The sequence below is a fragment of the Nannospalax galili genome, unplaced genomic scaffold (assembly GCF_000622305.1).
Source record: "Nannospalax galili isolate Female #2095 unplaced genomic scaffold, S.galili_v1.0 scaffold917, whole genome shotgun sequence".
NCBI lineage: Eukaryota > Metazoa > Chordata > Mammalia > Rodentia > Spalacidae > Nannospalax > Nannospalax galili.
The window spans coordinates 2,550,449-2,563,982 of NW_008340972.1; the positions used below are offsets into that span (position 1 = coordinate 2,550,449).

A 13,534-nucleotide genomic window follows, 5' to 3' on the forward strand; every position below is an offset into this window, starting at 1 on the left:
AGAAGAAGCATTTCACTACAGCTTTAACATATTTAGTACCATACTCCAGAGCAAGAGTACATCTCTTTCACAAGTTGGTGCAGGTTTCTAGGTTCACAGTTGAAATAATACCATTATACAATATTGAACTCAGTATAAGCCCTGTAAGACATAAGATTGAATGAGTTTTTAACCTTTAAAAAAGATCTCCATTTCATTTTAAAATACATATTTTTAAAGAATGGGATTCAAATGTCAGGAATAGACTGTAAGACAATGAAAGGGTTCAAAGCATCAGCCTGGCCCAAGCGCTGAAATGCAAAGAAGCAGAAAAGCTACAACTTGAAGAGGTGACCAAATGGCCTATGAGGCCTTGTGTACCCATTCATTCCATAAATCCTCCAACGTGCATAGCAAAGAACAGTCAACCACCGAGAGTGTGCAGGTGAGTGGGAAGGACAAATAGTCAACCACCGAGAGTGTGCAGGTGAGTGGGAAGGACAAATAGTCAACCACCGAGTGTGCAGGTGAGTGGGAAGGACAAATAGTCAACCACCGAGAGTGTGCAGGTGAGTGGGAAGGACAAATAGTCAACCACCGAGAGTGTGCAGGTGAGTGGGAAGGACAAGACGGAAAAGCAGGGAAATTGTGAGGAGATGAGCAGAGAAAGGAACCCTCAGCTGGAATCCAACCTAACCCTCCCAACAGCTGAGAATCAAGAATCCCAACACAAGCACAGTCGGTATTTGCTGTGATGGTGGCGGACATGGAGTTGACATTCCTCTCATGTTCAGATCTACGTCATCTAAGAATACCAAATAAAACCAGTAACTTTGTTCACAGTATTAGTCACTTTTCTGTTGCTGTGATAGGAACACTGACCAAAGCAACTTATGATGGAAGAATTTACTTGGGCTTACAGTTCCAAGGGGCACAAGGCCATCACGGCCGGGAGGCATGGTGGCAGAGGCGGCTGGAGGAGGAGCAGAAGCTAAGCACTCACATCTCTCGCAGGCACAGGAAGCAAGAGAGCTTGAGATTCAGCAAGGCTTAAGAACTCTGTAAGCCCACCCCCAGTGACGCTTCCTCCAGCAATAACCACACCTTCTGAGACCTCCCAAAACAGTGCCACCAGCTGGGGACAAAATGTCAGAGCCTATGGGGGACATTCTCATACTCAAACCATCACAATATCCTACCTTCCTGTTCCCCTGTGAGGCAGACTTCTACTGCGACAACTGTCATCCTGTCAGGTGCCCCTCCTGAACCACCTGGTGACCTTCTTTAGGCACCTTAGCAACCCATGGGAGAGAATAACCTCAAAATCCGCTAACATGGTAGCTATGGCTATTGTAAACAGTGGTCTGTGACTCTCCCTTGAGCAGCCCATGCCCACACTTGAGTGTGTTACACTCTCTCAGGGAAGCCCACACCCAGGTTTTCTTCTGAGCACCTGTCTCTGAAGCCTATATTAAAATATCTTCATTAAACACCAACTGTACTTCATAAACTAGCTAGTCTTGATATTCTTCTCTACATCAAAGCCACAGGTATCAGAAGTTGAGGGGCACTCCTCAGGCTGCAGAGACAGTAGAGAGCTGTGTCTCCTGACTTGCCCCGCCCCCAAATGCTCATGGAAACACCACCACAAGTCACTTGTTTTATTAAAGCCTTAAAAGTGCTGAATAAGAGGGTGGGAACCCCAGCCTACTCTGAACTAGAGAAGGACGGGTGTCAGGAAAGATCTCCAGGGGGGACTTTGGTCTGCGCTGAGGCCTGATCCATAGTCTTATCTGATCACTAGGCCAGAGCACAGGCTCAAGGATAGAGTCCCTACAGCCACACCCCCTAGCTCCATAGCTTATACCTCTGCTTCCACCACTCAGAGAAGCAGGACTTCCATAAGGTGGAGACCAGCCTGGGCTACACAGCAAGTGCTGGGCCAGCTAGAGATACATAGTGAAACCCTGTCTCAAAAAAAAGAAAGATGTGTAAGGAAAAACTCAGGAAAATAACAATAGTCATATTATTATGACTTGGGGCTTGATCCTCAACAAGTGTGGACACTTTAATCCCGGGAATTATGTGAGCAGAGGAGCACAATTTCTTGGATGATAAGCTAGCTAAAGAATCTAGACCACAGCATACCAACATTTGTTCTGAGGATCACCTGTCTCATAAAATAATAATCCACATCAAAATTATTATATGGTGAAATGCCTTAAAACTTAAACTACTCCTACCATCTCCTAGAGAATCATAAATCATACTATATATGCTTGAATAAATGTATTTTATTTAAAGGACTCAACATATCATTTATAGCTATATGTTTATATTTGTATAAAACATTAATATCGACTGGAGGGATGTCTCAGTGTTTAAGAGTGCATACTGCTCTTGCAGAGGACCCAAGTTCAGTTCCCAGCATCCATGCTGGGCTGCTCACAACCATCTGTAACTCCAGCTCCAGGGGATCTGACACCTTCCTCTGGACTTCGAAGGCACTAACACTCATGTGCACAAACTCACACACAGACATGCATATACAAGTAATAACAAATAAATCTTAAGTCAAACATGGTGGTACATACCTTTAATTCCAGTACTCTGGAGGCAGAATGGGTCTCCGTGAGCTAGAGGCCAGCCTGGTCTACATAAGGAGTTCCAGGCCAACTGGGGCTACAGGGAGACCCTGTCTCAAAAAGACCAAAAAATAATAATATAATAAAACAAATCTTTATAAAAAACAAAATATACTGTGTAAAATATATATTATACATAAAAAGACATTCATTATGTATATATTCAAGGCACTATAGATTTAGAACTAGAAATTGTGCCACTTCAGCATAGAGTTCATTTTTGTGCAATAACAGTGTTTCTGGAAATCCATGTCTTATACCTCATTCTTCACTTTCTAGAGTAGATGATAACAAAGCTGTCTTGTGAAGGACCTGTAGATCTGTTCCGACTGATAGAGAAGCAGAGTACGAACTGAGCAGCTGCTAAACAATGAATACTTATTGCCTGAAGTTAGTTTGGCCTGGAGCTCCCTATGTAGACCAGGCTGGCCTCTATCTCACAGAGATCCGCCGGCCTCTGCCTCCCGAGTGTTGGGACTAAAGGCATGCACCACCATGCCTGGCTTATGCCGACCAGTTTTAAAGCCACGCTAACAGGGATAAACTGGAAACTTAAAAGTAGATTGTAAGGGGCTGGAGAGATGTCTCAGTGGTTAAGAACACTGGTTGTTCTTGCAGAAGACCCAGGTTAGAAGAATACTTGCCTAACTTATTGGGTCTCAGGTTCAATGCCCAGCACCACAAAAAAATTAATTAATCTTTAATGCACAACAGTAGGGGCTGGAGACACGGTTCAGTGATTAAGCATTCTCACAGCTCTTCTGGGGGATCTATAGCCAGTGGTTCACAGTTACCTGTAACTCCAGCTCTAAGAGAGCCAACACCCTCCTCTGGCCTCTATGGGCATCCACATGCAAACGCACATGCCTACACACACACACACACACACACACACACACACACACACACACAAATAGTTTCTTTTTATTTTTCTTTTTATTTTTTATTTATTATTTTTATTGTATGTGTATGAGTGTGTTGCCTACATGTATGTGAGTGCACCTGTGTCATGCAATGCTGCAGAGGTCAGAAGAGAGCCTCGGATTCCCCTGGAACTGGAGTTAAGGATGGCTTGTAGCTGCCATGTGGGTGCTGAGAATCGAACCCAGGTCCTCTGCAAGAGCAGTCAGTGCTCTTAACCCTGAACCATCTCTCCAGCCTCTTTATTTATTATGTTTACTTTATGTGTATGAGTGTATTGCCTGCATGTATTAAGTGCACTGTGTTAGGCAATGCCTATGGAGGTCAGAAGAGGGCGTCAGATTCCCTGGTGCTGGAGTTAAGGATGGTTGTTAGTCGCCATGTGGGTGTTGGGATCTGAACCCGAGTCCTCTGCAAGAGCAGCCAGTGCTCTTAACTGCTGAGCCATCTCTCCAGCCCACATTGTTTCTTTTTAAAAGACAGTAACATTGAGGAAGAGAGCACGAGCGTACAAGGAGAGATAAAGCCGCCTGACTCTGCCTAGTGATCTTCCTGCACAGGTTTTAGTGGGCTAGGTCATTTCTTTATCCGTGTGCCCACAGGGAAAAGAAAACAGATGATATGCTCTAAGAGCGTAAAGGAGGAGAGATTAATAGAGAAACACGGTCATTTAGGATGGGAGCTGGGAAGTTGGCAGCCCTCAAAGTTAGGAACAGCGGCAAGCTATGATTACCCAAAAGGCTGCGGGGCAGGAGGGGTGAGCAGAAGACAGACGGCGGGAGGAACAGTGGGTCATGTGCACTAAAGGGAGGGGCTGCTCATGACAGCCCCACAGTGAGGAGCTCAGGGACTGAGCACCCCAATCTCACTTTCCTTCCTTCATCCCATCTCATCTCTCCCAATGTCCAGCAAGGACACGTGGCTGTGGCACACAGTTTGGGGTACAGAGAAGGGCAGCAAGTGGATGTGGAGAGGAACGTGGAGCACAGTACACTTCAACTCAAAGAGTTGATGCTACTGAGTGCCACCTACTCGCCAGCTGGCCCAGAGATGAACCTGCACGGGCCTGGAAGCTCCTCTCACTCGTCCTGACGTCCGCTTCAACATGGATGCTCCTTGCCTTCCTTCACTTGTCTGTCTTCACTCTTTAGTCCACCGCAAAGACCTGCTGAGCCTGACACATTGACACAGGATTCTCCTGGCCCAGGTTCTGACAGAGCAGCTCTCACTCGCTGAAGTCCATTCCCTTTTTCCTCTAGTCTCAGACTCCTGGCCTTACTCAGAGAATTTGTACACAGTCTCCCCGTGATCTTGTCCTCCTAAAGCCAGAGGATGTAATGATTTGAATGCTTAGTTTTAGGGAGGTGGGTGTCAGGGGGATGTGCTTACTGCGAACATCCCTCAGAAAGAGGTCTTACTGACTCCTCCACCTCCTAACATCTCCTAACTCAGTGCTCTGCCGTTAGTCTCAAAATACCGAAGACTTCATAGCACCTGCTGTGTGCCTACATTGCTCATGTATAATTAATCACTGCATTCTAATTTAGGGGACAACTGGATACAGGAAAAAAAAATCCATACAGTAGTGTTATTATCATAAAAACTACCAGGCTAGTCAGCGAACATGACTGGACCCTCCTTGAGAACAGAGTCCTTTCACTTTGCCTGTGAACAGGCTCAAGGTTAGAACCACAAACAGCTTTGTGCCCCATGCGCGTCAAATAATATTTGTTGATAAATGATTAAGTGATGACTTACTCTGTGTCCAAAAGGGGAAAGAAGACTTGGTATCCATCTCTTGAGCATTTATATATTTTTCTGGGTTTCTTTTCCTTATTAAAATAAATAAATAAAACTATGGGGGACAGAAATGAGCAAGTCAGCATCTTCGGTTTATAGCATGCAATCTCAATCATTGCGTTTAGAGGTCGGCCGATGACTAACTCTGTGATCGCTTTGTTATGTCTCTCTCACATTTCCTTCCTCCAAACAGGATGAATCATGTGTGTACATATCATATACATACATATATCATATGCACATGTCACATGTGTACATGCATATATCTATATGCATGTCATGTGTGCATATATAGTATGTTTGTACGTGTGCACTTATATGTACACATATTTACACAGATCTTTTTAATTTTTAAATTTTTATTTTTTTTATTTTATGTGTATGAGTATTTTTCCTGCACGTATGTAAATACACCCGTGTCATGCAATGCCTGTGAAGGCCGGAGAGGGCTTCGATCACCTGGAGCTGGAGTTACAGAAGGTTGTTAGTGCATGTGGGTGCTAGGAACCAACCCCGGGGCCTCTGCAAGAACAGCAAGTGCTCTAACCGCTACGCAATCTCTCCAGCCCCATGATTTACTTTTGAGACAAGGTCTTGATGCACAGCCCAGGATGACCTCAAATTCACAATCTTCCTGGCCCAGGCTCTGAAGTGCAGCCATGAAGGTCATACCTGGTCCCCTTTTCTTACTCTCTGGTTCCTGTCCACCATCACGTGAACACCCCCTCTCCAAACTCTACCACCACCGTGATGTTCAGCATCATCAGGCTCAAAGTAACGGAGAGAGCTGATCACGTATTGAAACCTCTGAACCATGAGCCAAAATAACTAACACCTCCTTTCACATTCTCATCGGATATTTTCTCTCAGTGATAGAAAGTCCAACACAGCAAAAGATCCAGCATTTTTGATATTTTTAAACAGCAGTTAATATTTTTCCTGTATTGAGTTTCCACATTTGAACCTAGTCCACCAGTCAATATCCTTATGATTTGCCAAATTGTAGGTCAAGAGTTCTTATATTGTTTTCCTTCTGAGGTGCTACTTTGGTAAACACTTTTATGTATTTTAGAATGTTTTAAGCAATTCCCAGAAATTCAACTGTAGTTCAGCATTATATTTGTCAATTTATTAGGGAAGAATTTATATTTGTCAATTTATTAGGGAAGAATTTATATTTGTCAATTTATTAGGGAAGAATTGAAGGGGTTTTTTTACATATTTTTATTAATTCTTTGAGAATTTCATATCATGTATTTTTATCATATTCACCCCACTCCTCTCTGTAACTCCCCCACTTCCCTACCCCCCAACTTCGTATCCTCTTATTTATTTTTTTCTTATTTATTTATCTATCAACTCTGATTTATGTTTTGGGGTCATCTTTTTTTTCAAACCACTAAGGTTTTGGGTAATTTATTAGCAATATACAGTTGAAATAAGTTTTTAATTACTTTACACATTTTGAACTAAGATTCTGTAAAATATAAAACACATTCAATTACCTTCTATTTCTCAAATTTTGAATAATTATTTCTAATTTATCAAGATCTTGAACTCATAAACCTCCTGGTCCTCCCTCCTCTGCTTCATCGAAAAAGAAGAAAGAGGAAAAGGAGGAGGAGGAGGAAGAGGAGGAAGAGGAGGAAGAGGAGGAAGAGGGGGAGGAGGAGGAGGAAGAGGAGGAGGGAGAGGAGGAGGAGGCGGAAGAGGAGGAGGAGGAAGAGGAGGAGGAAGAGGAGGAGGAAGAAGAGGAGGAGGAAGAGGACATTTGTAATATATATTTTTTGAGACATGGTCTCACTGTGTAGCCCTGACCTAGAACTCTTTGTGTAGAAGCTTTTTTTTACAGTTTTCAAGATATATATATATATATATATATGTATATATATATATATGAAACTAAGGAAAATCTTCCATTCCTGGTTTTATAAGGTTTTTTTAATGTATAACAATACTGAAGTTAATCAAATGTTTATCTCCACTTATTGAGATAAAATTTTCTTCTTTGTTCCATATGTGATTAATTATACTGAATATTTTGCTGATATTAAATCATCTGGGGGGCTGTGGAGGTGGCTCAGTGGGTAAAGTTCTTGTTATGCAACCATGAGGACCTAAGTTTGGAACAGAGCATGTCAGCTTGTACCTGTCATCCCCGTGCAGGGAGGAGAAGACAAGGGCGGTCCTGGGGACTCAGTGCCAGCCAGGCTGCAGTCAGTGAGATCCAGGGGTAGCAAGGCACCCTTTCTCAAGGAGTAAAGAGTAAAGAGATTGAGGAAGGCGCCCAGTGTTGACCTCTGGCCTACACACACACACACACACACACACACACACACACACACAAATAAAATAAATCGTTCTGTTATTCCTGTAGTAAAATATTAACAATGTAGTTTTATGAATTCAACTAGCATTATAGCATTCAACTAGCTAGTATGCTATTTAGGATATATATATATGTTTAGACAATAAATGAGGTGTATACAGATAAATAACCATACATACATCTCTTTATCATGCAGCTTTGAAAATTAAGGTTATTCTAATTGTATATAATAAGTTAGGCAAGTATAAGTCATTTTCTATTATGGGTCAATAAGATAAAGATGATCCAATGTCTGAAATTTTTATGACACTTATCCATAAGGCTGTCTGAGCTACAGGATTTGGAAAGAGAAGATACAGTTTCCATTTCCTCTTTAAAATGATCCACTTTTCTTTATCCTATTGGTGTCATTCTATGTTTTCAGAAATATTTTTGTATTAATTGTCAAATTTCATGCCATGCAGTTGTTCATACTTTTAAATCCCAGATCTGGAGTTCTGCCTTGTTTTTAATTATTTGTTTTGCCCATTTGGAACCTCCCTTTCATTTTCTTGATCAATCTCATCTGAAGGCTTCCTTTCCTTATTAATATTCTTGGGGTTTGTGAATTTTATTTTTGACATCTAGTCTGCTGACTAGTCTTCTGCCTTGGTCCTTTTTATTTTTTCCCTTCTGATTCTCTAGTTTTTCTCTACTACTATTTCCCAGTTTCTACAGCTGGATGTTTAGCTCCTTTGTCTTGTTTATAAAGCTCCTTGAAATGTACTTTAAATGTTTTAGAACACTTTATCAGATTTTCATTAGTCTTCTATTTTAATTACTTGTCAATTTTCCTAATATTTTCTATTTAGTATAAGGACTTGTTCTGTTTTGCTTTGAAACACAGTCTCTCTATGGCCCCAGATTATCTAGAACTTGCTACGTTGACCAGGCTGGTCTGGAACTCACAAGATCTGCCTGCCTCTGCCTCCTAAGTGCTGGCATGAAGCACAGGACACCATGCCTGTGGGTTTTTATTTTCAGTGATATTAGTTTTGTGCTATCTAGAGAATTTAAAGTTATCTTTTTTCTATTAACTGCTAGGCTAAAGCTGTGGTCAGTGTAATCTTGAGTTTTCCAGAATCTATTAGAATATCCTTTATGAGTTACAAGTTTTGTGTGTGTTCTTTGCATTCTTTTCAAGGATGTTCATTTTCTTCTTATTGAAGAAATCTATGTAATATGTAGATTTACAATATATAAATAATACATGTTCTATCTTTATATCCAATTTATATGCTCAAATTTTTAAATTTTTTAAATTATTTTATTTTTATTTTGTGTGTATGTGTGTTTTACCTGCATGTACATAAGTGTACCCATGTGTGTGATGCCTGTGGAGATCAAAAGAAGGCATCGAATCTCCAGAAACTGGAGTTAGCCACCAGGTTGATGATGGTTGTTAACCACCAAGTGGGGCTACAAATCCTGAGCATTCATCACCCCTCACTTATCTGTCATCTGGTGCTTGGCTTATTTACAGTCCAAATTGTTAAATTATGTTTATCAGAATAGCTTTTTATTTGCTCTAGTTATTTGCCGTGTACACTATCTTTTCATGACTTTGGCCTTCAATTCAATTTGACCAATATTAAAATCATTTCTGGTTCCTATTTGCCTAGAAAATCTTTTAATGATTTTATAATATCTGTATTATACAGAAAATGTTGTGTGAATCTGATGCCCTCTCTGGCCTCCAAGGGCACTGCACACACAGGTGCACTTACATACATGCAGGCAAGACACATACACATAAAATAAAAATAGCCAGGCAGGCATGGTAGTACATGTCTTTAATCCCAGAACTCGGGAGTCAGAAGCAAGTGGATCTCTGTGAGTTCGAGGCCAGCCTGGTCTACATAGTGAGTTCTAGGTCAGCTGGGGCTACAGGAAGACTGTGTCTCAAAAAGATAAAACAAAGGCGAGGGGGGTGCTGGAGACTTGGCTCAGTGGTTAAAAGCACTGGCTCCTCTTCCAGAGAACCCAGGTTGGGTTCCCAGCACCCATGTGGAAGCTAACACCTGTCTGTAACTCCAGTTCCAGGGGATCCCTTTTCTATTCTGACCTCTGTGTGTACTTACATGCAGGCAATAGATTCATACACATTATTAATTAATTAATTTTTTAAAAGAAAGCATGTTGGATATTGATAAAATCTGAGATTTTTGTCATTTTTTCCATGTTTTGATACACTATTTTAGTGCTTTCCCCCAACTGTCTATCTTTTATGCAAAACATCCAAATTTCTTCTGATGAAGAAAATTTCAGGCATTATATTTTTTTAATCTGTTATTTATTATTTTTATTTTATGTGTATGAATGTATTGCCTGCATGTAGGTAAGTGCACCCATGTCATGCAACGCCTGTGGAGGTCAGAAGAGGGCATTGGAGCCCCTGGAACTTGAGTTAAGGATGGTTGTTAGCTGCCTTGTGGGTGCTGGGAATCAAACGTGGGTCCCCTGCAAGGATAGCCAGTGCTCTAAACTGCTGAGCCATCTCCCCAGCCCCTACATTTCTCTTCTCTGTTGGATACTTCTAACTTATTATGGCCCATGCCCATGATCATTTAGCTCCATCTATCTAACCTTCTAAAAAAGTATTTTTATCACACTCTTTCATTTTTAGTCTGGGTACTGTAACAAAGTACCATAGACTGGGTAACAGAAACAACAAAAAATATTGCCAGTAGTGCTACAGGCTGAAATGTGATACAGATGCTGGTGGAGCTGGGCTCCTGGGGAGGGCCTGCCTCCAAGTCACTGACAGGCACTTTCTCCTTGTGTCTTCACAAAGTACAAAGATCATGAACTAACCCTTAGCCTCTTCTTATGGGGACACTAATCTCATTCTTAAGGGCTCCATCCTCATGACTTAATTACCTCCATGCAAATATCATCATGTTTGGGGTTAAACGTCAACATAGAAATTTTGGAGAAGGATAAACATTCACTCCTCACACTTTCTCTCTGATTGCTGTCCCATGCCTCCTGTCCTTGGTCACGTGGACATGCCTAGAGCTTAGTTCTGAATTCCCATACTTCTGCTTCTCTGTAGGAAGACCTCTCCTGTTTGGATCATAAGGCATTTTTCCTAAGTTCTTTTTAGCCCATGTTTCAGATGACAACTCCTGGATTTTGCTTCTTGGAGCACTTCTTCCCAGAGTTGACAACTGTGGTCTTCATGTGTCAAAACCTCTGAGGGCCTATCACGACCAAAAATGTTTTAAAGATACCTTAGCAAAGATAAAGTTTGAACAGACTTTGGAAGTAGATGTGTTTCAGCTTCTTTTCCTGATGCTGTGATAAACTACTCTAGCCAAAGCAAGTTAAGGGAGAAAGGGCTTATTTGAGCTGACAGTTCAAGACACGGTCTCATGTGAGGGAACTCAGGCAGCAGCTGGAAGCAGTTTGTCACCTCACAGCCACACTCAGAAGAGAACAGTGAACGTTTGTGCCCAGCTCTTTTTCTCCAATTTTACATAGTCCCGGGCCCCCTGCCTAAGGAACAGAGCCACCCACAGTGGGCAGATCTTCCCATCTCTATTAACATCATCAAGACAATTCCCCACAAAGGCCCCTCTGCCAGGTGGTTCTAAACTCTGCCCAGCTGACACTAACCATTGCCATTGTAACACTAAGCAAGTTGCTTAACTTCAGTGAGCCTCAGTTTTCTCATTTGTAGTGAAAGAACACTGACATCTGATTTGCAGGACAGTCAGACAACGGGTGATATTCGCAATGTGGCACTGGCAAGAGCTTAAGAAATGGTAGCTGATCAGGACAACAGAAACCACAATGAAAACACATAGAACAGAGTGCGCTGTGGCTTGAAGTTGTTTCCCTTTGCTCCAGGAGGCTGTTGGACTCCAGCACTCCTAGACAGAAGCTGAATTTCAATCTGATTTACTTTCTTTTGTTTGTTATTCCTGTTTTACATCTAAAAGTTTCTACTGTGTTTCCTTTCAGGTGATAAGAAATTAAGTCTCATCGCACTGGGTATGAAGGCTCTATTTTTCCTATCTAGCTCCCCATCAGCTCTTTCAGTTAATTACTGCTCATCACCCCTTAATTCTAGAAGAGTCTTAATATTGCTCAGGTGTTTTCCCGCTCTTGAAGTCTCTTTTTATAACTGCACCATAGAGGTATTGGCACCTATTTATCCCTCATAACATCACTTTTGCCTCAATAGCTGCCACGTTTTAGCCTTTCCCTACGTTTTTTGCAAGACATTGTTGGACTGATCTTACTGTTCACTAGCTTATTCTTTGTCTATAACCTTCATGCTAGTTTGTCTTTGCTTTTACAGACAGGATGAGGTTTGGTTTTTGTTGCTAATTTTCATTGTTTTGTGTGTGTGTGTATGTGTGTGTGTGTGTGTGCGCACATGTGTATGTGTGTCTCTGTGTGTGTGTGATAAGCCACCCAACCTGGGTGCTGGGAACCAAACTCTGATCCTCTGCAAGAGCAGTATGTATCCTTAACCACTGAGCCATCTCTCCAGCCCCTTATTTTATATTTGTATGAGAGTCATGTTTTTAACTTTTAAAAGTGTGCTTAAATACCTTCTGAGGTATTTAAGACTTCCCACTAAGACTTGTTGGCTTGGATCTATGATGTTGTGTTGTCTAAGAGTTGCACCTCGTAAGGTGTTTCCTACTGAAAACATATCTGTGGAGGTTCACCTCTTTTTTACCCCAGAGTGAATCCTAGAGGCAATAAAACTTTTCCTTCCCTGATTTTCTTGTTTTCGTTCTTCCGATTTTATAATTATATTTTTGTTTCAGGTTCTTAGTCAAGTCTGGCTTTCAATCTGTATTTTATATCCATCCCTCTGCCCAGAGATGAGTGAACACTTACCATCATGTAGACTGTCCCTCCAAGAATAAACAGATACTCAGAGCCTGGTCGGTACGTGGCTGGTAAGTCATTCCTCACTGTACAAATAACAATTAGAAATTCCATTTTCAATATACAGGGTGTTTTAACACTTATTTATTTATTATTTATGTATGTATGTATGTGTGTGTGTGCATGTTTCTGCACCTGTGTGGAGGTCAGAGGACAGGAGCCTGTGCTCACCTTCCACCATGTAGATACCTGGAATCCAACTAAGGTCGTCAGGCTTATCAGCAAGCACCTTCATCCACTGAGCCATCTTGCCAGCCCCAAGATACCTTTTTAACTCTTAAACACAAAACTAATCTTAAACTGAGTTAAGCATGATAATTCTTAGAACCTGCATAATTTCAATGTCTGTAGTGTTCTTGGAGATGGAGCTTCAGCATGTTGTTAGGTTGGTCTCGAACTCACAGGCTCAAGTGAACCCCTCACAGCAGCTTCCCAGGAAGCTGGAATTCTAGGTGAGCCCCACCTCCTCCCGTGCTTATCCGTCACAGAGGAGCTGTGCCTCCGAACTCTGCCGAGTCTATTAATTTGTACATCTTTCAGGGTATAAAAGGGCCTGTGGTGACAGAGATTTCATATGCTCAGCTTCGTAGACTGATAAAATTCTTATGTGTGACACATAGCTCACAATTACCAATCACCAAATGTTCTCTGATTAATAAAAGGTTGTAACTTTGATTAGATGTGGAGTTTTCCAAACTGTATAAGAACAAAATGACAGAGAAACAAAAATGTGTCTGCAAAAACTGAGATGCATATGAGTTGGTTTTTATTTTCTAAAGGAAGAGTGGATTTGTCTTAACAGTGAAGAGTCTTTTTTTAATTAGTTATTTAATAACCACATACTTAGAAGAAGCATTTCATTACAACAGTCCAGAGCTAAGACGCATCTCTTTTAAAATTGGCTGTATATTTT

The 13,534-nt window shown here is 41.4% G+C and overlaps 1 long non-coding RNA gene across 2 annotated transcripts in view; it reads right to left on the reverse strand.

Annotated features, from left to right (window-relative positions):
- The window catches only part of LOC115070908, a 75,300-nt gene that overhangs the window by 16,235 nt on the left and 45,531 nt on the right, over positions 1 to 13,534 (reverse strand). For both annotated transcript variants that reach the window (XR_003850007.1, XR_003850008.1), the window contains exon 2: positions 12,571 to 12,647. This is a non-coding gene — a long non-coding RNA (uncharacterized LOC115070908). The remainder of the gene's footprint in view (positions 1 to 12,570; positions 12,648 to 13,534) is intronic.